Source organism: Xenopus tropicalis, chromosome 1 (assembly GCF_000004195.4).
Source record: "Xenopus tropicalis strain Nigerian chromosome 1, UCB_Xtro_10.0, whole genome shotgun sequence".
NCBI classification, from domain to species: Eukaryota; Metazoa; Chordata; class Amphibia; order Anura; family Pipidae; genus Xenopus; species Xenopus tropicalis.
Genome location: NC_030677.2, coordinates 158425825 through 158450823, shown reverse-complemented (window position 1 = coordinate 158450823; position 24999 = coordinate 158425825).

Genomic DNA, 24999 nt, shown 5'->3' with positions numbered 1-24999 from the left:
TAATTATTTTTTTCTCTGTAATTATAAATGAGTGTATTGTATTTAAAGTACATGTAAAGCCTACATTTGCCTGCAATGTATATCAGTTGGGCACGTCTCCCCCACCCAAATGGCATAATTTGTACTGCATATATCCCCTCAGTTTGCCAGCACCATCACATTTTCCTAAAGCAAATAGCAGCTTTCACCTGGTGGCCATTTTTCCTCTGATACATAATCAGATACATTTAAATCTACAAACAGCATACACACACACAGACTCTTATTCAGCATACATTTCATCATAAATACTGGCTCACACAGGCACAACTGTCTTTGATAAAAGTTCTGCTTTGTTTGAGCTGAGCTCAGGAGAGGAGGTTAGGAGAAAAACATTGAAGCAGACAGCTAGAGCTGAGTTTCTAACCAGCAATGCCATCTCTTCACTGGCTGCTAGACTGGGGGGCGTGTTTAGTAATCTGAGCTTAGAACAACTGAGCATGTCTGGCAAGCCAGAAATCAAAGCAAATTCCCAAGGGGGGTGGAGTGGGTTACAGGAGGAGAAGGAAATCTAAGTGATTAAGGGGATGCTGCAGCCTTACTATTAACCGCTGGACAACGAGAGTGGCAGGTATTGAAAGATTTCAAAGAGGCTGTTCACTGATTACATTTTTGTGTGTGGGGTTTACGTATCCTTTAAAATCATCTAAGACAGAATTAATCCTCATTGGAGGCAAAACAATCCTATTGGGGCTATTTAATAATTACATTTATTTTAGTCAACTTGAGGATCAAAATTAAAGACCCCTTATCAGAAAAAACCCAGGTCCCGAGAATTCTGAATAACAGGTCCCATACCTGTATCATTAAATGGAATGCAAGCTGTATCAGCCAACACACTTTTTGATAGTGACTTTGGAATTTTCTGCTAAAAATAACTTCTAGCCAACAAAATGAATACATTTTCACATTCAGTTAAATTAAAAGCTTTGTCTTAAAAAACCAGTGGTGACAAAACAAAGTCAAAGTCTTTACACAATGCATTCCTTATGAGTGGCTGTAATTATAAGGCTGGGAGAATTGAGCTATGTAAGAAACAGATTAGTTTATTGCTGTTTTGTTGATTTCACTGTGAAGAACATCCTCACTTTCATGTCATGTTGTCGCTTGGTTAGTGTTAAATCCAAGATATACATTGTAATTTTCACAGCTTGATTGCTGTGGCTTAAACTAATCAAGCCAATTTTTGGTTTAGGGTTATCAAACTATTGTTGTATATGCATTATGCAGATGTCACTCTTAAAGGTCTTAGATGATATGTAATTACTTCTTTACTAGATGAAAGCATATTAAGCAAGTTTGAAGCATGGCTGTAGCTGTGATTACTAATGAAATGTATTATAGCAGACACAAAAAACATAATAGAATACACAAAAGAAATATTAAGTGGTATGCCGGGCTAAATTTACAGAATTTTTTACACCTATTTTAATTAACAGTGACAATTCTACAGAAGAACCAACAATTATTCTGTCATTAGGAATTATAAACCAGCGATAAGGGAACATTTAATACGTTGTATTAGGTACATATTTACATATACTTTTTTTTGTTTTCCTTTTTTTTTTTGGCAGGTGTTGGTCAGAGTGATTTTCTATGGCATTATAAATCCACAATTCTTATGTTGTTCAGTTTGAAGGCAGTAAGGTTCACCGAAGAGCTTTTCTTTGAAAACTAAAAAATTAAATGAAGATTTATGGTAATAAAAATATAAGGCAAAACCAATGAGAGACTCCAAACACGCCAGACAGCAGCATATCCCTTTAGAAAGACGGCTTTATTAATTCATTAGGCGTGATGTTTTTATTGGATTAATAAAGCTGTCTTTCTAAAGGGATATCCTGCTGTCCGGCCTGTTTGGAGTCTCTCATTGGTATTGCCTGGTTCTTCTTCCCCTAGCTACGGGTTTGGGGCTTCATGCACCTGGACCACTTTCTGGACACGGTGAGTTGTTTTTTGACCGAAATTACCTTTGATTGCCGTGGAATCTCACAAGACTTCACTCTGCGTTCCATAGGGCCAGTATTGCCCTTTGAGGAACGCGCAAGGGGAAGGAGTGACGCTCTTCCCCTTGCTGCATCCATTTCTTTTCAACACATAGTCAGACTCCTCTGTCTTTACAGAGTACTGACATAAGGTCACAAAACGTTGTTGATCCTGAACCCAGGTCTTCCATTAGGATGGGTGAGTATGACATGGGCAGGGTTTGGGAGGCATGTAGGAGCACTGAATCCTTGGGGGGGGTGGCGCTGACCAAGATGCTATAATGTCAATTTTGAGATGTGTTTTAGATAGATTACAACACCCCTTATCACCATCTGCTAATTTTCCGTCAGGTGTTTCTAATGTTCCAGTTATGGTTAATGTTAGTAAACCAGTACAGGGGTTTTGTACCCCACAAATCAATGGCCTACATTCTATGCAGCCTGCAGCATTAAATAACATTATAAATCATTTATGTGAAGCTGCGCCATTGGGTATGCACATTGATACACCAATAAAAGAAAAAATATGGACAGGACAATTTGTTGATATATTTTCATTAATTCATCCTGAAAAGGATTCTATTGGCCCATTCCGCCACCCAGGTGATAGTGATGACAAGTAAAGACTGCCCCCTCGTACCATAAATAATTGGATCCATGGTTTTACCACATATTCCAGTATTATTTGTGAAAAGTACCCTGATAGAGGTGCATCTTTATTTTCATACCTGGAATTGATTTGAGTAGCTTACAGGAGCTATGAGGGTTCATGAGAAGCTATGAGGGTAAAATATTTCGTCAAAGTATGGCAGCTCAGGCTTATATGCGGCGGGACTGCCAGGATATAACCTCTGGTTACTTTTAATGACCCCTAGTAGGCTGCAAGGTCCTCAACAGAGCTTTCCAGCCATGGCCAGCACCTCAGGGACTGGGTCGCTGGCCAAAACAAACCGGAAAGGAGTGTGTTGGCTCTTTAACGAAAACCATTGCAGATGGTATACCAATTGTAGATTCAGACATGAATGTTCATTTTGCAGGAAGCCCATCCAGCAGTATGTTGTATGATGTCACTAGCTTAAGAGCTATCCTCATTGATCTAAAGCCTGGGTAAGCTATTTGAAACCTTAAACGGTTTAAACCGGTTCACTCTTGGAGTCAACGAGCCAGTGGGAACAGGCAGCTTCCCACCCTTCCTCCCTCATGGTTGTTGTTAATTTGCACATGTTATCTGTTGTATCTTGGATTGTTTTTTCTTAATATGTGTATTAATATGTTTATTGTCACAGCTTTGAAGGGTTTCTGCACTGACAGGTCTGTTTAAAATCAATTTGGTAAATTAAGCTGCCGGGGCCCGAAGCCCACGGCTTGGTTCCCTTGGCAGCACGAGACTCCTGGTTGTTTGTAATTCATTTGTGCCTGCTGACTTGTTCAGCAGTTGGCATATAGTGTTAATGGTTGTAATGAATATAATAAAGCTGTGGCCTTTATTTCTCCCATGCTTTGGTCTTGTGTCTTTATTAAATTACCCAGCCACAGCCAGTGTGTAACTATCCACCCAATTGGGCGGATAGGCAGTCAAGTAATTGCACTTTAATGTACTGTTGCCCTGCACTGGCACAATTAGTGTGTTTGTTTCAGAAAGACTTCTATATTTTATCGCTCTGAATCGCTATGAGACCTTTTTCGTGAGATTTTACAAAGAAAGCATTGTCATTCAAAACTATTGGAATCGCTGAAAGTAAAACCCACTGAGCGGGAAGTCACTGGGATTTCCCCATTGCACTGAATGTCATGTCTAATTGTGGGTGGGGAATATGACACCTGGATTTGTGGGAAATAGAATCGCTCCATTGTGGAAATCTCTAGTAATCTCTTGTTTGGAAAAGACAAGCAACTCGCAGTGACTAAATTTCCCCATGGGACATTAGCCTTACTTAGCAGATAACAGATAAAACCCCTTTAGGGCCGTGGCAGACAGGGAGATTAGTCACCCGCAACAAATCTCCCTTGTCGCCAGCGACTAATCTCCCCGATATGCCATCCCACCAGCTTGAATGCAAATCGCCGGTGGGATGGCATATGCGGCGCCACGATTTCCTAAAATCGCAGAAGTTGCCTTGAGAGGAAACTTTGGTGATTTCGGAAAATTGCGGCGCCATATACGCCATCCCATATTTACATTCAAGCCAGTGGGATGGCATATCAGGGAGATTAGCTGCCCACGACAAGGGAGATTTGTCGCGGGCGACTATTCTCCCCATCTGCCACGGCCCTTATATTCTACAGAACTGTTATCTGCTATGTAACCTGTGCCTTTTCACCTTTTTTCAGCTTGAATGGCTGCCCCCATAGCTACACCACATCTTTGTTTATATAAACTATCATAGTGTTTCTGAGGCTAACTCACCAGTTGTACCAGTGCAGGGCCAACGGTACATTATATTGTAATTACTTTTATTCACTTTAATTTTTTGGTGTTACTTTCCCTTTAAATATCTTGTAAGTGCTGTTTTTGTTTTGCTTTGCTTTAAATTTCCATCACCAAAATACACAAATCGAGACAGAATTTTTCAGGAAACTTTTGAATTTGGCAAATACACCCTTATATCAGATAAAGTAAATAACTGTTTCCACTGTTTGTTTTAACTTGTAATATACTGATGGTGACATAGTTTTCAGGGTAACTTAATAGGAACAGAAGTCAATCAGTAGGGCATTTTGTAATTCTCTCCAATCATTCACAGTTTAATATACTTTGTATAGATGTAAAGGCTGACAATAAAAGTAGAAAACAATTCTTTGTGGGCCCCCTATGAATTGAACCTCTTGAATATTTAATATCTAATTAAAGTATATTTGTAATGAGGTCCAAACTAAATAGTAAACAAAGTGTGCTCGAAATACTAAACGGGCACTGAAAATGAATTGCTATAAATTACACGGCGCTCAGTGGAATCTCCTCTTTAATAAGTGTCGATGTTTTCTCGCTACAACAGTGTTACTCTCTTTTCTCTATTGTCTCAGTCCTAATAGCAAATTAAGAGCTTTTTAGTTACAAGGTGTAAAGCTACAATTATCATTTAAATAAAGCTCAGGGTTTCTTTCCCTACTTGGTAGCATTACGGATATTTCCCGCACCAATTAAATCACCAGAAGGAAAAATAAGGTAACATTCTTCACAATATACAGTATTTTAAAAACATTATTTATTTCAGTGTTTGGAAGGCTTAAATGTTTGCTTATCATAAAAAGCAATGGAGGAATGTAATGTAGCAGGCAGCATTTACTACTATCCATATTAAGCATGAGTAGTAATGAGCAAAATTTGCAAACTTTTCGCTGCCCCATTTCAGCGAAAAGTTTGCAAATCATGTGGAAAATTAACAAAATGGCAAAAATGTTGCACGTCAACAAAAAATTGTTGCACGCATCATTTTTTTGACAAAGGCATCAAGAAAACGATGATCGCAAATTTTTTTTTTGCACACAACAATTTTTTTTTTACACAGGCGGCAATTTTTTGCAGAGTGGTTCATTGTGTCGCCCGATTCACAAAAATAAAAAAAAACGCCACTTGCGAAACGTGCAAATTCGCTGCGAATCCATGCCTGGTGAATTATTTCGCGCATCACTAACCATGAGTTAGTAAACCTGTCCTAATATTATCCAGTCAGAAACGGTCGGAATTTTATTTTTTAGCGCTAAAAGTCACAGAAAAAAAGTCTTGAATTTTTAGAGATTTACTATGTGTCAAAATGGCTATAAATCTGAATCCAACTATTCGCCAGCTAAATCCTGCCAAGATCATGTAGAAGTCAATGGCAGATGTCCCTTCCCTGGAGGATCCTCTTCTGCTTTGAAACCTCAGACGTTTGGGATTTTTTAGGATCTTTTTTGTGCAGTAGAGGGTTTTTGGTGCGACAATTTGAAAAATTCATAGTTTTGTGAAAAGTTCAGACTTTTAAGTAAATGTCAGACTTTCGTGGAAATGAGTTTATTTAATTTTTTTAAAATAAAAAAATGAGAAATGGTTGAGTTTCCGATGGGGAGGCCTAATAAACAAAAACTGAGTTTGCAAATTTGCAAGTTTTTTTTTTATTAGAAAAAACTCGAAAACTCACCAAACTAGAATATATGCTCATTTGTTTAAAAATTTGAATCTCAAAAACTAATTTGCGCAAGAACATAAAAAAACACAGCACAATCGAATTGTATTCATTTTTTTAATGAGTTTACCTACTTTAAAAAAAAAAACAAAAAAAAAAAACATTGAGAAACTCGAATTGTAAAAGTCACTTGAATTTTGTTGGGGCCAATTGACTTTACATTCTCACCAGCTTTTAGATGAAACATTTTTCCATTCAATTTTTTTTTTAGTTTTTTGTACTTAAAAAAATCATGTTGAGAACACAGCCCCTTATGTATTAGCTGGCACTTACCTATGCAGAGAATCAAAAAAATAAGTTTAAGTTTAAAAAGTTTTTTTGTAGTGTTACAGTGTTAAGTCTTCGATCTGTCCCCAGCCTATAGACTAAAATACAAACCACTTGGGCAAAAAATGAAAACAATGTGAAAAAGAAAACATGTACATTATCAAACAAGTGCAAATGCAATATTATTTCCTAGAATTCCAGCATAATTTCACATAGTTTAGTCAAAAGTGCATGGACGGGATTTTGTTGTTGAGAATCAATCCGTCAATGGCGAAAAGCAGAAATTTGCATCAAATTCCTGCCTGCTGAATTGTTTCTCCCATCACTAGTAGAGATGTAGCGAACTGTTCGCCTGCGAACTAATTCGCGCGAACATCGGGTGTTCACAAGTTCGGAAGTTCGCGAACTTTTCGCGTATGTTCGCAATTTGGGTTTGCGTGGCGGTTTTCCGCTGCGTTTTTTCTCGGCCTAAAAACGCCGCACAAGCCACACATGGCGTTTTTCAGCAAATCTCGTTTCCATGGTGCTAATAGTGCGAAATAGCAAAAAACGCCGCATATTTTCCGCTAGGTCTGCCAGCTGCCTTTGCGATTTTACGCAACGATGTGTCAACAAAGTATTTTTCAGAGAAATTCTTGCCCTTGATCCCCCTCCTGCATGCCACTGTCCAGGTCGTGGCACCCTTTAAACAACTTTAAAATCAGTTTTCTGGCCAGAAATGGCTTTTCTAGGTTTTAAAGTTCGCCTTCCCATTGAAGTCTATGGGGTTTGCAAAGTTCGCGAATATTCACACTTTTTGGCGTAAGTTCGCGAACGCTTTTGTGAACTTTTTTTTTGAGGTTCGCTATATCCCTAATCACTAGTAAGTAACTATCAAATTGCTGCTTGCTGAGTACAACTCTTTAAAGGGCACAATTCTGCACCCTACTATGGCTGGCCTCCGCATCTTTAAGGATATTCTTTGCCTTTCAATACACTGCAAAAAGTGAAAACAATACCCTGACTAACGTTGGTTAGCGTTGGTTTCCCAATCAATGATGAACCAAATTATTTAACCGTTATGAAACCAATGAAACCATTCCCCTGGTAGTTATAATGGTTCAATTAGTTTCATAATGGTTATATAATTTGGTTCATATCTCTGCATACATGGCATCTACTATACATTGTAAATGGCCATTAGGAGCACTACACATGGCATAATGCCATGTTTTATTCAGGAAACAATTAACTATTTTACATCAAACAATGAACTATTATACATACATCATATGCCATACAGCAGAAGAGCTGCTATAAAATTAAATGGAGAACACATTGCTGGAGAACATACTCCTCATCAGATTCAAAATGACAGTTTTAGTAGTATTTATTGTCTCTACAAACTGTGTGAGGTACTGCATCATTTTCCATTACCCATTTAAAAGGCAACCCAACAATTTTCATTTTGAACACTAGCTTGTCAATAACACACACAAACAAAAATATTTCCAACTCAATTTCCCCCTCAAATCAAAATTTTAGATGTCAGATGCGTGGCAAGGAATATAAATATAGTAAAGCAGGACAGGAAAATAATAGAAATGTTTTCATATTTGGCTCTACTGTTGGGGGTATTCATTTAATATAAATATCGTATGCTTATTTAATTTTAATTCCTCTGCTCAGCAAGACACAGCCAAATTAATTCGGTCTCCAAAGGAAGCCGTGCATTGTGGATCTCAATCGGCAGGTCCAATCTCATTAAAATCATAGAATCAAAATGCTTTTCGTGTTTTTCGCTTCAGTGGCCAGGACCCAATGAACTGAACAAAAACAAAACTCAAAAATGAATTGCACCAGACTGCTCATTATTATTTATTACTTCAAGCAAGTCATTGTTTTATTAGGAACAATGCTGATCATACATGCTTAATAGTTTCCTATAATGCCGCTAGGACCATTAAAACATGTCCAGAATTTAATAATGGCTTCAGGTGACTTCCTTTTAGGCTGTATGGCATTAAATGGTTTGTTATTGCACTAGGGAAGTAATTAAATTGCATTGAATGTTCTCTCGTTACTGCAAAACCTAACCTAATTTGTATTTTATTCTGGCAGATGGTCTACTTGTTTTGTTAAAATAACTCCTATATTAGTGAAAGGGTGAAGGTCAGTGACATGTAAAATAGCTGTGCACATATGGTGCTGCTGTAGCACTGAGAATAGCAGGTGCACTGGTATCTAATCTTTCCTAAGCTCTGTATGATCAACAATCAACAAGAAAGGCTGGTTTCCCGAACAAGTAAATACATTGGTTTAGGCTGATTTGCTTTTACCACTGAATGTAAGTTCAGTGAAGCATGTAAGTTCTATAGTACAAATCCAACACATCTAACATGAGAAATAAATGCTAAAGTTTGATCATTAGAACAATTATCTGAGATTACATGCAGATGGAAACAACTTTTTGGCTTTAATGATACATGGTTTATACGGCACACTTCCCCACAAAACATGGTATCACAGCATTCATTTCATGGGAGAGAAGTGGGATACTGATCTGCATGACAAAGCCAAGCAACGTAGAGCTTCTGTATGCAGGAACAGAACTGATATATAGAAGGATATATTATTGGTCAGTAACTGTTATAAGCACGGTTTAAAGCACTTTTTTATTTGCCATGTATCTAAAACACTTGAATATTAGTTCATATAAACTGCAGACTTAGGGGCAGATTTATTATGCAGTGTAAATACGGCGACAAAATTCACACGCATCGGCAGGCTTTGCACATAAAAAAACTGCATAAAATTGGCATAATGTTTACATGTTTTTTCTTCCTCCGGAACTTAAAAAGCTGGCGTTCAGTCGGCAAACCTCTCCATTTATTTTACACAAATTTTTACACCTTTTTTTGTGGAATTTCATTTTATACAAAATAATAAATAGGCCACTAACTGCGCCCAACAGATTTACTGAATTTGTTTTTCTCTTTCTTCTTTTGTTTTCTTCTCATCCTTCTGATAGGTACCTTCTTTATTGCCAGATATTAAAGGAAAACCAAACCCTAAACTTGAATATGGCTAGAAATATTTTACATACAGGCCTTACGGCACCAGCCTAACAATTCAGCAGCCCTACAGCAGCAATGATTGAGTTGTCACAGGAGCTCACCATCTTGGATTTTGTTAGAAGTGTCAGTGACACTCACATGCTCAGTGAGCTCTGGGCAGCTGTTGAGAAGATGAGCTTAGGGGTCCTTCCAAATTATCAAGCAGAAAATAAAGTTGGCCTGTAATATAAACTGATGCTACAGGGCTGATAATTAAATGCTAATGCTAATTGCACTGGTTCCAAAGCTGCCATATAATTTGAACCTGAATAAAATACAAATCAGCCTTATACTGTGACATTTATATTCTATATCAGTGATCCCCAACCAGTAGCTCGTGAGCAACATGTTTCCCACCAACCCCTTGGATGTTGCTCTCAGTGCCTCCAAAGCAGGTAGTTATTTTTGAATTCCTGACTTGGGGGCAAGTTTTGGTTGAATAAAAACAAGATTTACTACCAAATAAAGCCTCCTGTAAGCTGATAGTGTGCATAGAGGATGCCTAATAGCCAATCTTAGCCCTTATTTGGCACATCCATGAACTTTTATGATGCTTGTGTTGCTCCCCAAGTCTTTTTACACTGTGGCTCACGAGTAAGAAAGGCTGGGGACCCCTGTTCTATATATACAGTATATTGTGAGTCAGTTCCTAAGCTCAGTAAGTGACAGCAGCACAGGGCATGTGCAGTGAATCAGCAGAAAAGAAGATGGGGAGCTACTGGGGCACGTTTGGGGGCACAGATCTTCCCTGCTAAAGGGCTGCGGTTGCCTTGGGCTGGTACAGAAGCCCTTTACATTTTACCATACTTTTTTTTTAAAGGAGTGGTTCACTTTTTAAGTTAACTTTTCGTATGTAATAAAATGACCAATTCTAAGTAACTATTCAATAGTTCTCCATTATTTATTTCTTATAGCCTTTTTTAATGTTTTGCCTTCTTCTTACAACTCTTCACAGTTTTTAAATGGGGTTCACTGAACCCAGCTGCCAAAAAACAATTTCTTACTTAGTCAACAGTTTTATTGTTACTTTTTTTAACTTTCTTTTCTATTTAGGCCCTCTCCTATTCATATACATATATTCTCATCCACTCACTGATTGCTAAGGTAACTTTGGACCCTAGCAACCAAATAGCTGCTGAAACTGCAAATTGGAGAGCTCCCAAACAAAAAATGAAATAAATAAAAACTTGAAAAATGAAGACCAATTGCAAAATGTCATAAAATATTATTCTCTACTTCATAGTAAAAGTTAATTCTAAGCTAAAAGCATGTAGCCTACTATATAATCACCCCTAGATCAAGAGGTTGTCTGTTCTTTTATAATCTTATTCAGAAGTCAAACAAAACTTGTAGGTTAAAAGTAACTTTGATAGTTTTAGAAACAGCTGGGGGGCTGATAACCAGAATGCACTTAACATAATAATTGGCTCAGGCAGCCTCCTGGTCAGAGGTCTACAGGTCTTATTAATTTAATATTCAATGAAGAAAGAGGCAATCTAGATCACGTTCGTTTCTTTAATGGTATAGCACTTCCCAAGGGACATTCCCCTGACAGATCCAGAAGGCATTTGAGCACCTGAAGTCCACAGCAAGTACATTTATATGGCTTTTTTAATGTATTAAAGATGTTAGTATAGTAACTTTCCCTCTGAGTGTCAGTACAGATGTAGTCATATGGCTTATCCATAAATTCATAATTTAGATCATCATATGAGAAAAACAAAGTTGCCTTCATTTGCCCAGTGCTTTTCATTTATATTACTTTAATTCAGGGACAGTTTGGCTGAGCAGTAATAAGAGTTGAATTCAAATCCTGCAATAAATTCCATCCTGAATCCTTGGAGCTTCCTTAATTTCTAAACGAGATAATTAGGGTTTTGGTATGGGCAGGACCTTTGCAAAGTTTGTCTCACTTTATTTTCTAATACTATACTATACTTATAGCAATATTTAACAATAGCTTACAAGAGAAGGGATATTGTGAAGAGTGCATTAACACAACTCAGGCATTTCTGGACAGTATTTTGAGATGCACAAGTTATCAAATCCCAATTAAAGGAGATTTTATAACTATTATATGACTACTGGCTGATCTGCATCTGTTAAGAGAGCTAGACTATGCAAACTGCAGTGTTTTCCCCAAAATTTCAGTGTCATTCTGGCTGGGACGTTAAGTCTCATGAAATCGTGGCTGATTCGTCATAATGTATATACAGTATTGCGTATTTTGATACATATTAGACAATTGCACTGAAAATTTTCTAAGCAAGGGTGCCATCATTTCCTGTGCTCGATGGTCCGAACATCAGTCTTACGACACTTAGGGGCACATTTACTAAGATGCTTTTTTTCCTGCCCTTGAAACGCGATATGGTATAAATTCGAAGTAACCACGATCATTTCTGTAGTTCTTAAATGTCTCTACAATGCTTTTATCATTCGTACGAAAATATCGCAATTGCGTTCCGAAAGTCACTTAATTTTTGGCCCAAAAAGTTTGTAAACGCCACAAAAACAGTTCTAGCTTTGAAGCCTTCAATGTCTGGCTTTGAAAACCTTGCATAGGACTCAATGGCACTCAACAGATCAAACCTGGTGAAAATATAGTCCTGATAAAGTGTAACCAAAGCTTCTTTGTGCAAAATACGTGTTTTTCGTGGAAATTTACCCAAAAACACGTGGAATTTTAACAAAATTTTCGCATACATTGCGAAATGTTCTATATCTGAAAATTGTTTAGTAAATGCGTCCCTTAGAGGCATATTTATTAAAATTCATATTTATATCATTTTCATGGTTTTATCTACCACCACTAAGCTCACTTTTTAAAAAAGTATGATTGTCTCCTTATTTATTACAAAAAAATTATTCTTAGGCAGTCTATGAATTAAGCACAAAACCCATTTGGCTTTTCCTTATCCTAAATAAATGAGTTTTACTTAATCCTTATTACTTTTCATATTTTTTGGGGAACCCGCATTCTTTTTCCTTGATTGACAGACACACCAGCACTTACCGCAACTACATCAAGGAGTACATTTGTGTTATGTATTTTTTTCAAGTATGTCTCACATATAAACAGAATAATGTGGGTGAAATCTGTGTTTTAACAAAGACACAGACTGACTATTGCAATGAGTCCTTGATCCTAAAAGAGACATACATTTATCACACCACAAAGTGAAAGTCATTCATAAAGCATTGAAGAGCAGGAAACCACAAGGGTAGTTTCAGCATCTCATTCATCATTTATATTCAGTAATTACTCATGACAGATATTGTTGTAACCCCCAACACTGGTAAATACTGACTAGTTCAGCAAGGAAAGCTCTACAGTACAGGTTTCATTTCTTTGTTCATCATTACAGTTATACACACAACAAAACTGATCATTTCTTTCAAAGCTACTTTGAAGATCACTTGCTACTTATATTTCTATGGCTCAGAAGCACTTTCTTAAATAAACATGTGGCACATCCAGTAAGTGTCTCTTTCCTCGCATTAACGTTCTAGTACCTGTGTGTGTGTTCAGGCTGCATTCCTACTACACTGGGTTATGGTTTATCAAAATGAATTGTTGCTCTTGAGCAGCTAGAAAAGTTCATTTTTCACTGAATTCCAACTAGACAGAAGCATCTCAAGGTCGCATTTGTAACATTTCTTTGTTTTTGTGAATAGGCATATGAATCAATATTTTTTCAAGGTGCCAATAAAACTTGTATTGTTAATGTAACAGTAAAGTGGGAGCACATAAGTGTTTCTAGGCTTGTAGCTGTTAACGATTAGCGATGGGTGAATTATTCGGCAGACATGGATTTGCTGCGAATTTCCACGTTTCGGCAAATTTGCTGCGGAAAAATTTAACTAACATTTTTTTTCCACCATTTTTTTTACTTGCGTGTCAGTTTTTTTGCCGTGGGCAACAAATTTTTGTCACGTGGCAAATTTTTCTACTGCGAATATTGTTGCTGCGTCAATTTTTTGCCAAGCGCCGTATTTTTTTTATGAGCTGCATTTTCGCTGTTTCGTATATTTTTTGCTCATCACTATTATTTAGATTATTTGCATTCTGAAAGTACTAGTTCTGAAAGTAACTAGTTTAAATATATAACTCTTTGCAGTTTTAAAATTGTTCCTTAGTAACTGGGTTTGCCCTATTTATCTATGTTCTTGCTTTTAATGTGAATATATGCAATTTCTGTCAGTTCCTTCTCTAATAGCTTGGTGTAAAGTGATGATGATGCAGGGTACCAGCATCTCACATCAAACATACTGAAAAGATTTAGTTTCCAAATAAAAAGTTGTGATGTCTCTGGAAACACTATTATTTTGAATTTCTACAGGTTCTTTTGGTGACATGTTGGTTCTACTCCTGCTCTTGTCAAGGTTGGTTACGTGCAGAAAATAAGTACAGGCAGCAAAAGGTTCAGCTCTGAAAGTCAGGCTGATGTCAAAACACAGGGGAACAAGCATAGAAGAAGAGGCATTGGTGTCTATTTAACAGCAATACATGAGATCTATGATCAAACCAAGAGCAATACTGCATCAACATACCACTTGGGTAGCCCATAAAAAACACATATAGGATATTCTAGGAGACACAGTACAGGTTAACTATAGTAAAAGGCATGGGAACTTTTAATTGGCTGGGTTTTTTTTGGGTTTTTTTTTGCTGATCTTAGTATTTTAAGGCTTTGTATTTGTGTGTTTGTGCAGTCAGCCAGTCTAGACAAGTTTTAATCACTACATGGTTCTCATTCCTAATGTGTGTGTGTGTCGCTGTGGTTAACAAATCAGATTTACATTGTAGATTAAGATAGCTATTGATGTGTTCAGCACAGGAATACAGATTTTGTCTGCTGCGATTGTTGAAGTCAAGTATGCTTTTTATACGGAATCTCATTCCTCAAGAAGTTACATTCAGTAGTTTCAATTCTTTTGAATTTGGAAAGTGACTCTTCTATGCATACTGGAAGAAGAGGTTTTCACCCCAATATTTTGATACTGCCATCAAATAAAATGATTTCCTTTTTATGCACATGGCTGGGGTATGGGAGTTTGAAAAAAACCTGGACATGTTTGTGGAGAATATCTTCTATACAACACTGTGACGGACCTTGTACACATTATGGAAAAGGAATCCAGCAAAGTGTAATGCTACAGCATACAATGACTTTCTTGACAGCTTTCTTACCTGCTTTTTTAACAACGGCTTTGGGAAAGCCCAAGCACAAAGTGAAACCCAAACAGACATGGTTTTGCAGAGATGGAAGTAGAAGAACTACACAGAGCCAACTGAACCCTATTGGATAAATAGGAAACCCAGTTGCAAGATCTTTCCCATAAGTGACCAACTTCCAATTTTACTGATGCTCTTGTGGCTTCAAGTTTAAGCCACATTTACAGAACATATTCATTATACTCATATATTAATTTATTACAAGGAAGCAGTGTTCACCTACTGCAATTCACTGTATAACTAGCTATGTCACTAGAACTTACCTATAGCCTTTCAAAGTCAGAGAGGTTTAATATTAATAATGCAAATTACAGGGAAATGATTTGGTCATATCAGCAAATTATTGTGTGAGTTAAAGTTTATTTTAACAAATATTGGGGTTATGTAATAAAATGTAAGTTTGTACCTAGAGCGGTAACCCATAGCAACCAATCAGCAGAAAGATTTTACTGGTCACATGTTTAAAAGTAAACATCTTATGGGTTGCTGTGGGTTATTGGGCAAACGGAGTATCTTTTATTACATATTTTGGTTAATTTAGTAATTTGGGGTGGGGATTATCAGAAACTTGGGGGGTTTAATGTGGACAGATAGTATATCTGAAAAGGACTAGTGTATATTTAGAGCAAAAATATTGTGGCCCTCCATAAAAGCATACAGGGGACATGCCTGGAAATGAACAGTATTTAAGAAATCTACAGAGAGGCAAGCTAGGCAAGGCTGTGAGGAGACAGGCTGTTCTAGCACATAAATGTGTTAGTGTCACTTTGGTTCAATGAAATGTATGCAGTAAGGGCTAAAATTATTTTATTATTTTATATTTTTATTATACAACTGTATTACATAAAAACAGAAACCCTATTTGAGCAGCTGAGACGCAGCTTTCTTCATCCTCAGTATAAGGCTGCATTTTATTAAACCGAATTGTTTGTGACATCAATTAAATTGGCATAACATGACTATAATGATTAATTATGTTTCCACTGTTTTGATATTTTAACATGAAGGAAAGCAAATAGAAAGATTTTAAAAGCAGTTTTCCCTTTTACCAGGTTTATAGTAGATTTTCCAAAACCTGTTATATAGAGAACAAAATGGGCATTGATGTAGCTCTGTGCTTTAACATCCTCTATAAACCAAGTGAAAAAAGGCAATTTATCAGTTCTGAATATTGAGCAAATACAAGCCGACATTAAAGTTCACTTGTAGCAGTTACACAAATGTTTGGAGCAGAAGGTGACAGCCCTTTATTCCTTTTTGTGTTCTAAAAAACCCCACCAGCAAATGAAAGCCGAACCTTGTACATACTGCACAATGTTAAGCTTTGACTTCCGACACATTGTTTCTGCACAGCAATATTCTTCATTGCTAGCTTTACGCTGTGCTTGGAGGCAAGGTCAGATCTTCTAAGACCTGCCTGTAGACTGACTTTGATTCTTCATTTATCCATTTTCCCAAGGTTCAAAGCCATGTCAACAAAAAAAAATCTTCAAGAACTTGAATTGTTAAAGCCTCTGTCCAAAAAGACAACATGTGAGTTCTAAATAATCAAACAATCTTTTATCCAGAAAAAGCACCATATACAGTATATGTATGTTCCAATCTTTGCTAGTAAATGCATACACATAGCAAATGGCTTTTGCACTATGGAAAATACAAGGACAGAGTCCGTCCTGCCATTCACAACTTATATAGTAGAAGATTTGTGTCTCAGATCAATTTGCTATAAGTTTATTATATATATATATATATATATATATATATATACAGTGGAGGAAATAATTATTTGACCCCTCACTGATTTTGTAAGTTTGTCCAATGACAAAGAAATGAAAAGTCTCAGAACAGTATCATTTCAATGGTAGGTTTATTTTAACAGTGGCAGATAGCACATCAAAAGGAAAATCGAAAAAATAACTTTAAATAAAAGATAGCAACTGATTTGCATTTCATTGAGTGAAATAAGTTTTTGAACCCTCTAACAAAAAAAGACTTAATACTTAGTGGAAAAACCCTTGTTTGCAAGCACAGAGGTCAAACGTTTCTTGTAATTGATGACCAAGTTTGCGCACATTTTAGGAGGAATGTTGGTCCACTCCTCTTTGCAGATCATCTCTAAATCCCTAAGGTTTCGAGGCTGTCTCTGTGCAACTCTGAGCTTGAGCTCCCTCCATAGGTTTTCTATTGGATTAAGGTCCGGAGACTGACTAGGCCACTCCATGACCTTAATGTGCTTCTTCTTGAGCCACTCCTTTGTTGCCTTTGCTGTATGTTTTGGGTCATTGTCGTGCTGGAACACCCATCCACGACCCATTTTCAGTTTCCTGGCAGAGGGAAGGAGGTTGTCGTTCAGGATTTCACGATACATGGCTCCGTCCATTTTCCCGTTAATGCGAATAAGTTGTCCTGTGCCCTTAGCAGAAAAACACCCCCAAAGCAAAATGTTTCCACCCCCATGCTTGACGGTGGGGACGGTGTTTTGGGGGTCATAGGCAGCATTTTTCTTCCTCCAAACACAGCGAGTTGAGTTAATGCCAAAGAGCTCTATTTTGGTCTCATCAGACCACAGCACCTTCTCCCAGTCACTCACAGAATCATTCAGGTGTTCATTGGCAAACTTCAGACGGGCCTGCACATGTGCCTTCTTGAGCAGGGGGACCTTGCGAGCCCTGCAGGATTTTAATCCACTGCGGTGTAATGTGTTTCCAATGGTTTTCTTGGTGACTGTGGTCCCTGCTAATTTGAGGTCATTAACTAACTCCTCCCGTGTAGTTCTAGGATGCTTTTTCACCTTTCTCAGAATCATTGACACCCCACGAGGTGAGATCTTGCATGGAGCCCCAGAGCGAGGTCGATTGATGGTCATTTTGTGCTCCTTCCATTTTCGAACAATCGCACCAACAGTTGTCACCTTCTCTCCCAGCTTCTTGCTAATGGTTTTGTAGCCCATTCCAGCCTTGTGCAGGTCTACAATTTTGTCTCTGACATCCTTGGACAGCTCTTTGGTCTTTCCCATGTTGGAGAGTTTGGAGTCTGCTTGATTGATTGATTCTGTGGACAGGTGTCTTTTATACAGGTGACTAGTTAAGACAGGTGTCCTTAATGAGGTTGACTAATTGAGTAGAAGTGTCTAACCACTCTGTGGGAGCCAGAACTCTTAATGGTTGGTAGGGGTTCAAAAACTTATTTCACTCAATGAAATGCAAATCAGTTGCTATCTTTTATTTAAAGTTATTTTTTCGATTTTCCTTTTGATGTGCTATCTGCCACTGTTAAAATAAACCTACCATTGAAATTATACTGTTCTGAGACTTTTCAATTCTTTGTCATTGGACAAACTTACAAAATCAGTGAGGGGTCAAATAATTATTTCCTCCACTATATATATATATATATATATATATATATATATATATATATATATACCTACATACATTCAGTCCCCAGGCAACAGAAAGCACATCATCCCACCTGCTTTCCAGAAATAACCATCAGTTTTAACTGCAAAACTCCAAACCTGATCTAAAAAATTAGATGCATTTGCTAAATGTATTTCAGGGGGAATTAAAAATAAAAGTATTTGCACCCTTATTTATTGAAGAGTAAAAGAGCTTATTTATCATTCTTTTGAAATTATCTTTACCTTCAAAAATTTCGGGAAGGAAGAGCAGTACACTCTGTTGTTAAAAATCAAATCATTCATTTTTATTCTATTTTTTATTATTTACTTTTAGTAGAATATAACAGTGCTCCAATATGCTGCACAATGGGGCAAATTTATCAAAGTACGATTGATTCCGAATACAAAAAATTGCCTATTTTTTGCATTTTTTTTTTTCGTTGATTTGCGCAACTTCCTATGGGAGGCTTCAAAAATCATGCACAGAAGGATCAAAGTCGGAAAGGTTTTCCCGCCATTTACGATCCTTTGGATACGAAAATTTTGTGACTTTCAGATCGCCAATACTATATTTCTTGAAATTATTTTATATTTCTTGTATATAATCCGAATTTTACCCATTTCGGGATTCGAACTCGTACTGATGAATACAGCACTGACTAAGGGGGTATGTGAGGGGATGCACGTAGTAAAAGCAAATAGACACCTATAGAAAGTAAACACCTAATAACCTGCCCTTCACTTACACAGCAATGTATTAGTAAAGGGTGGGTGAGAAAGGCACAACAATTAGACATGTAAGGTAGGGAGCAGTAGGAGACACAGCCTACCCAAAGGCAGACAATCAGGACAGGGTTAGTTGTGCAGGCATTGGGGGTGCAAGTGCTCCTAGAATGAGCACTAAGAGGCTCTTGCACCCCATAAAGCTCTTGCAATTACACCCCCCTATTGTGTGAGAAGAATTTGACTGTGTTCTAATAGTAATAACATATTTCCTGTACTACAAGGGCCATCTTTACAACCATGTTAGTGGAGTAGCAGATGCAGTTTTTATCTAATCTAATTATTTAATGTACTCCTTTAGGGAAGGAGTTAAAACTTGGCTATTCTAATTGTGGCAGTCTCAGCATTTTCCGAATGCTCTTAATATGCTAATCTACAGGCAGCTTTATGTAGCATTATGACAAAATCAACAAAAGGCAGAAAAAGGTGTCATTGTCACTAGACACCGGTGAATGCTAACTGATTAGTATGTGGTCATGTGGAGGAAGGCACAGCGGTGTTCTGCTGCGTCTGTGACTGTCTCCTTTCGCTAGCTTCTTCCAATTAGCTTCATAAGAAAAAGATGTAAATTAAAGGAAAGCTGTACTGTATATGATTTTGCATTTATTTTACCGTACCTGGAATAATGAGGACATATTGACGATTACTATCTGCAATTTTAGATTAAGGGCAAGCATCTTTAGTCTGTGCAGCAGTGTCGGAAGCATTTTTTGTGCACAGTGGAGCCAGAGAGCTGGGCTCATTTATGCACTTAAGCGCAAGTGCAAAGCTCAAAAATGTGTAGAAAAACGTTGTTCACAAAAGTAATTGTGTCGATACATGATCTTCTGTACTTTAATCTTGTGTCAAAATGTCTGTTATTTGTGCTTTGCTGAGCAGTTGCAAGGTGATTTTCATCGCAGAAAGTAGAAAACCAAGGGCATGCAGGATAGTGATGGGAGACCGGGGTAGGAGCACACAATCTAGTAACTCCTGGGTAAAAAGGGGAGTTGCAGAGTTGAGTTACTTCCAGGCCTCACTTTGTAGGACCCACCTTCACACACAACTGACTTGCGCCTAATGGACCACCAGGGGCTGATTCCTATGTGTGCCCTTAATCCAGCCGCAACCCTCACCACCCAACTGTAAAAACCTCTCCCTCCTGGACTGCTCTGTAGTTCTTCCTTTAAACAAATCTGAACATCTCTAATGTGTCCAGTGCTCCAGATGTGCCTGCGTGGTGGTTTGCAAATATTTTTGAACATCGTGCATTGCATTTGTGGTTCCTACTAAAGAGCACGATGTGTCCACCAGTGTTGCTGGTTTCTGTATTCATTATGCTGCTACTATGCAGTTTAATGTAAAAGAACTGTGTCTATTGTGGGCTGAAAAACATACATATGTATACATGCTATTGTACAAGTCACTGTCGCCATATTTGCCATACAGTATTCTATTGTATTGCAGGAAACCTGCAATAGGGACATACAGGCAATAATAAAGATCATATTTCATTTTAGTCTGTGTTGGTTTTACTATCATGTATTTGGGGCCATATTTAACACATAAGCACCCATAAGCCCATGCCTAGGGTAGCAGTTTTATGGGTGTGTCCCAGGGATATATAGTTTATATGGGGAAAAAAGCATTTACAAAAATTTACAGTACTATAAATTGTATGCATTTCTATAATATCTGCTAGATTGATTAGTAATGTATATGTATTTGGTTGCTATGGTAACAGTAGGATTCAATTCAGTAGGATTTTTTCGGACATTTATTATACATTTGCTGAGACGTTTGTGACACTACCAGCAAGAAGAAGCTGAGCACTCCTATTGTAGCAATGGTAACTTTGTGGGCCATTAAAGGACATATAAACCCCACACACAAAAAATTAATCAGTGAACAGCCACTTTAAAATATTTTAATACCTGCCACACTGGTTGTCCAGAGGTTAATAGTAAGGCTGCAACATCTTCTTAATCACTTAGATTTCCTTCTCCTCCTGTAACCCACTCGGCCCCCTCCCACAGGAACTTGCTTTGATTCCTGGCTTGTGGGCATGCTCAGTTGCTCTAAGCTCAGATTACTAAACACGCCCTCCAGTCTATCAGCCAATGAAGAGATGGAATTGCTGGTTCGCATAGAAACTCAGCTCTAGCTGTCTGCTTCAAGTTTTTTCTCCTAACCTCCTCTTCTGAGCTCAGCTCAAACAAAGCAGAACTTTTATGAAAGACATCTAGTATAAATGAATCTAAAGCAACTGGACTTGTTAAGTAATCAGCATTTCACTACTCATCCGAGCAGCTTCTTCAGTTCAACTGACTGGTACGGGAAGCCCTCAGCATATATACTCTTCCACTAATCCAATCACAATGGCACTATGTAACTCTTCAGAGGGGTGACACCTGAAACTCACAGAGGTGTGAATGCTGTGGGGTTACTTTGAGAGGATTACCAAAGTATCATGTTACTTGTTAGAGTTGCTTGAATGGATGTGTGAAGAGTTCTGAAACTGCCGGGGTACAGAAGTTAGAACAGCATTGTTGTAATATACATTGTAGGCAAATGTAGGCTTTACATGTCCTTTAAGGTAACTTTAGGGGCACATTTACTAACCCACGAACGGGCCGAATGCGTCCGATTGCGTTTTTTTCGTAATGATCGGTAATTTTGCGATTTTTTTCGGCGTCTTTACGATTTTTGCGTAAAAACGCGAGTTTTTCGGCGTCTTTACGATTTTTGCGTAAAAACGCGAGTTTTTCGGCGTCATAACGAAAGTTGCGCAAAGTCGCAATTTTTTCGTAGTGTTAAAACTTGCGCGAAACGTCGCGCCGTTTAAGTTTTAACGCTACGAAAAAGGCGCGACTTTGCGCGCAAGTGTTAACGCTACGAAAAAATCGCGACTTTGCGCAACTTTCGGAAAGACGCCGAAAAACTCGCGTTTTTACGCAAAAATCGTAAAGATGCCGAAAAACTCGCGTTTTTAAGCAAAAATCGTAAAGACGCCGAAAAAAACGCAAAAAATACGAAAAAGTCGCAAAATGTTCGTTTCCAATCGGAATTTTTCCAATTCGGATTCGAAATCGTGTCTTAGTAAATCAGCCCCTTAGTGTGGTGAGTACTTATGGGAGTGTGATGAGCACATTGAAGGGATGGATTCTGGTGATCCATCTACCCCTCACACGAAAAAGTCTTGTTGAGTGCAAGTGTTTCATGGAAATCCAAATCCAAATTGGTAATGCTCACCTATAATGACCGCTTGTTGTAGCATTGGGTGCTTAAGAAAGGGCTGGAGCCCGAAACATTGCCTGTTCTATTGACATAATAAACATATTATTAATTCACTTTATTCGGAGTGCTGCAGTGTGTTGTATTGCAAAGTGTTTCATGGAAAATTACTGGTGTGAAACTTCATATTGAAACAGGAAGTTTTGTTTTTAAAGCTGCATGAGATCCATGGAAGCGTAGCTTCTCCTATAGGTGTCTATTTGCTTCAGTGATGGAGTGCCACCTGCAGCGAGGTGCTGCCTGAAATACCCCTGTACAGCACACATAGGGAGGGTTCTGTTCATCACAAGTCTACACTGGATCTTCATATCCAACCAGCAAAATTCCTGCTCAAGAATATCCCACTAAAATACCAATACCTTAATACAACCTTTTCAAACAGAAATCAATTTTACCCCAAAACAGCTATTTTTAAACATTAAACTGCTACCAGGTAACATTTTAGACTTGAGGTATTGGACCAGAGGCAAGAAAATCACATTTACTGAACATCTATTTAGTGATTTCTTGTGTATTTCCAAATCAGGTTGCCTGGAGGTGATGAAAAATACTGTTCTGAGCCATTTCAGGAACAAAAGCTCTACATAGCCCATCCGATAGAACTAAAGTGAATGTTTCTATCCTGCAGTGGGTTGGCGGTTGTTTTCTTAGTGCCAGTCCGATGTCAGTGTGGCTGCAGCCCTGGGCGGCATCATCTGATGTCAATCATAAGAGATGCTTGGTGCCGTGACAGAAAGTCTCTAGTGGCAGCACAAAAGTTGAATTAAGTTAAAAAATGAGATCTAATTAATTCTTTAATGTGGCTTAATGTGGCAGGTGTAATTAATAGTGTAAAAGGGTTTTCCCAGAATTGACCATTCTTTAAAGAATAGAAGGTCTGAAGCTTATGTAGAAGTCAATTACAGCAGAGATGCTGTAAGTGGCCACTGTGGAAGTATATGCAAACATTTGGCACATATTATCCTATATCCATATGTCTAATTCTTAGGAGAAAAAATATTATTTAGAACTCACCAGATTCAACCTACGTGTCTGTTCATTGGGTGATAGTAAGTTTCATCATAGACAAAACTAAGCACCAAATATATAAGGGTTAATGCGGTCCCTACTATTTTTAAAAATTAGAGCAGAGTTTCTTGAGCTTTTTTTTCAGGCGGTCCAGGTTAGATCTGCAAGTCAGCTTTGTGACCCAGAAGTCAATTTAGGATTAATTGTGTACTATATATATATATCATTGTCTAGCTAGGCAAGTTATTATACTTTATTTATAGTCCCCATGTAATACTCTATGCACAGAATGTTTTTCTTTAGAATGCAAAGCTAAATTAACAAGAAAGGATCCACTGATGATCTTACTAAATGCAATAGAACCTAACCAACAGTTTTTACTTTTATTCCTTAGAACATTCCTATTAACTTTAAAATGAGTTTCTGCATAAATGGGCTCATATATTCAAAATAAGCCTTTGCTGTATCTGCAAATTTGCCTCTTATTCCACTTAATTGCTCTCTTTTCTTTCAGTGACATATATAACTTTAATAACCACGTAGTCATCTTTTTTTCCCTTCAGGTTACCATGTAGGTGGTAAAGTAATTTTCAATAAAAAACAAGTCATTAACCTTTGTCGGGTTTGTTATCCAGTTTGCACACAGAATTTGCAAATTCCAGCTAACAATAAATTATGTATACAATGCTTTTTGCATTCATTAAGTGATTACAAGGATCATTTCCAGGTACAAAATGCACCTCTCTGCTAGTTTGCAGTAATAACATATTAATGATAAATACATGCTAATTTATTCATAGATAAATGAATTATGTCCCAGACACAGCCCCTTTTAACTGGAGGCTTGTACAACACTTTGTAAGTACAACATTAATAACCACATCTACTTGCCATGCTGAAAATGACAGTGGTGACAAATTATGAGCAGAGGAAACCTGTCAAAGGCACAAGGCGTCTTCATCACTCAGCCTTTAAGAGGGCTTCTAAATACCCTGTCAGGCATAAATAGTTTTTATATAACACAAGTGACAACAGAAAAGAACAAACTGGGCCTCATACAACATTTCAATATGTACAAGTACCAGTTCTAGCCTTCTTCAGATTATTTGGCTAGATTTAAGTTGCTAGTTGCAAAATGAAGCAGATATGGGAACAACTACTGATCTGGCTATTAGGTTGAGATTACAAACAGGCCTCACCTTTAGATAGTGCCATTGCCCAGTACCCCTAGGAAATGACACTCCCTACTTCAATTTCTGAATAAAGAAAAATACTGACAGTTGAAAGGCACTTCCAGATGTGGCCTAGCACCTGAAATGACCTTTCACTTGTCAGGACAGTAGCTTTCTTAATTCATAAAATGAAGCTTCCCATATGTTATAAGTGTCTGACAAATGTAGCCAGGTCCATACTTGGACTAAATTGCATTTCACTCATTACATCACCTTACATCACATTACATCACATCACATTACATCACCTGCCAACTCATGAATTCTTCCCTTACATCAGTGGACATGTCACTCTCAAAAGCAATGCCATGCACACCTTTCATGACATAGATAATGTCAGCTTTTGTGCTTGTAGTGGGGATATTAAAGTTGAATGTGAAGCTGGGCCTTGGTGACCAAATATTTTTGGAATATAAGACACAAACTGGCTCACAATAAGTCAGGAAATCAAACTTTGATTTTTCTCTCACTGTCTATGATATCATTTTGGAAGCTGGTCAAATCCACTGAGT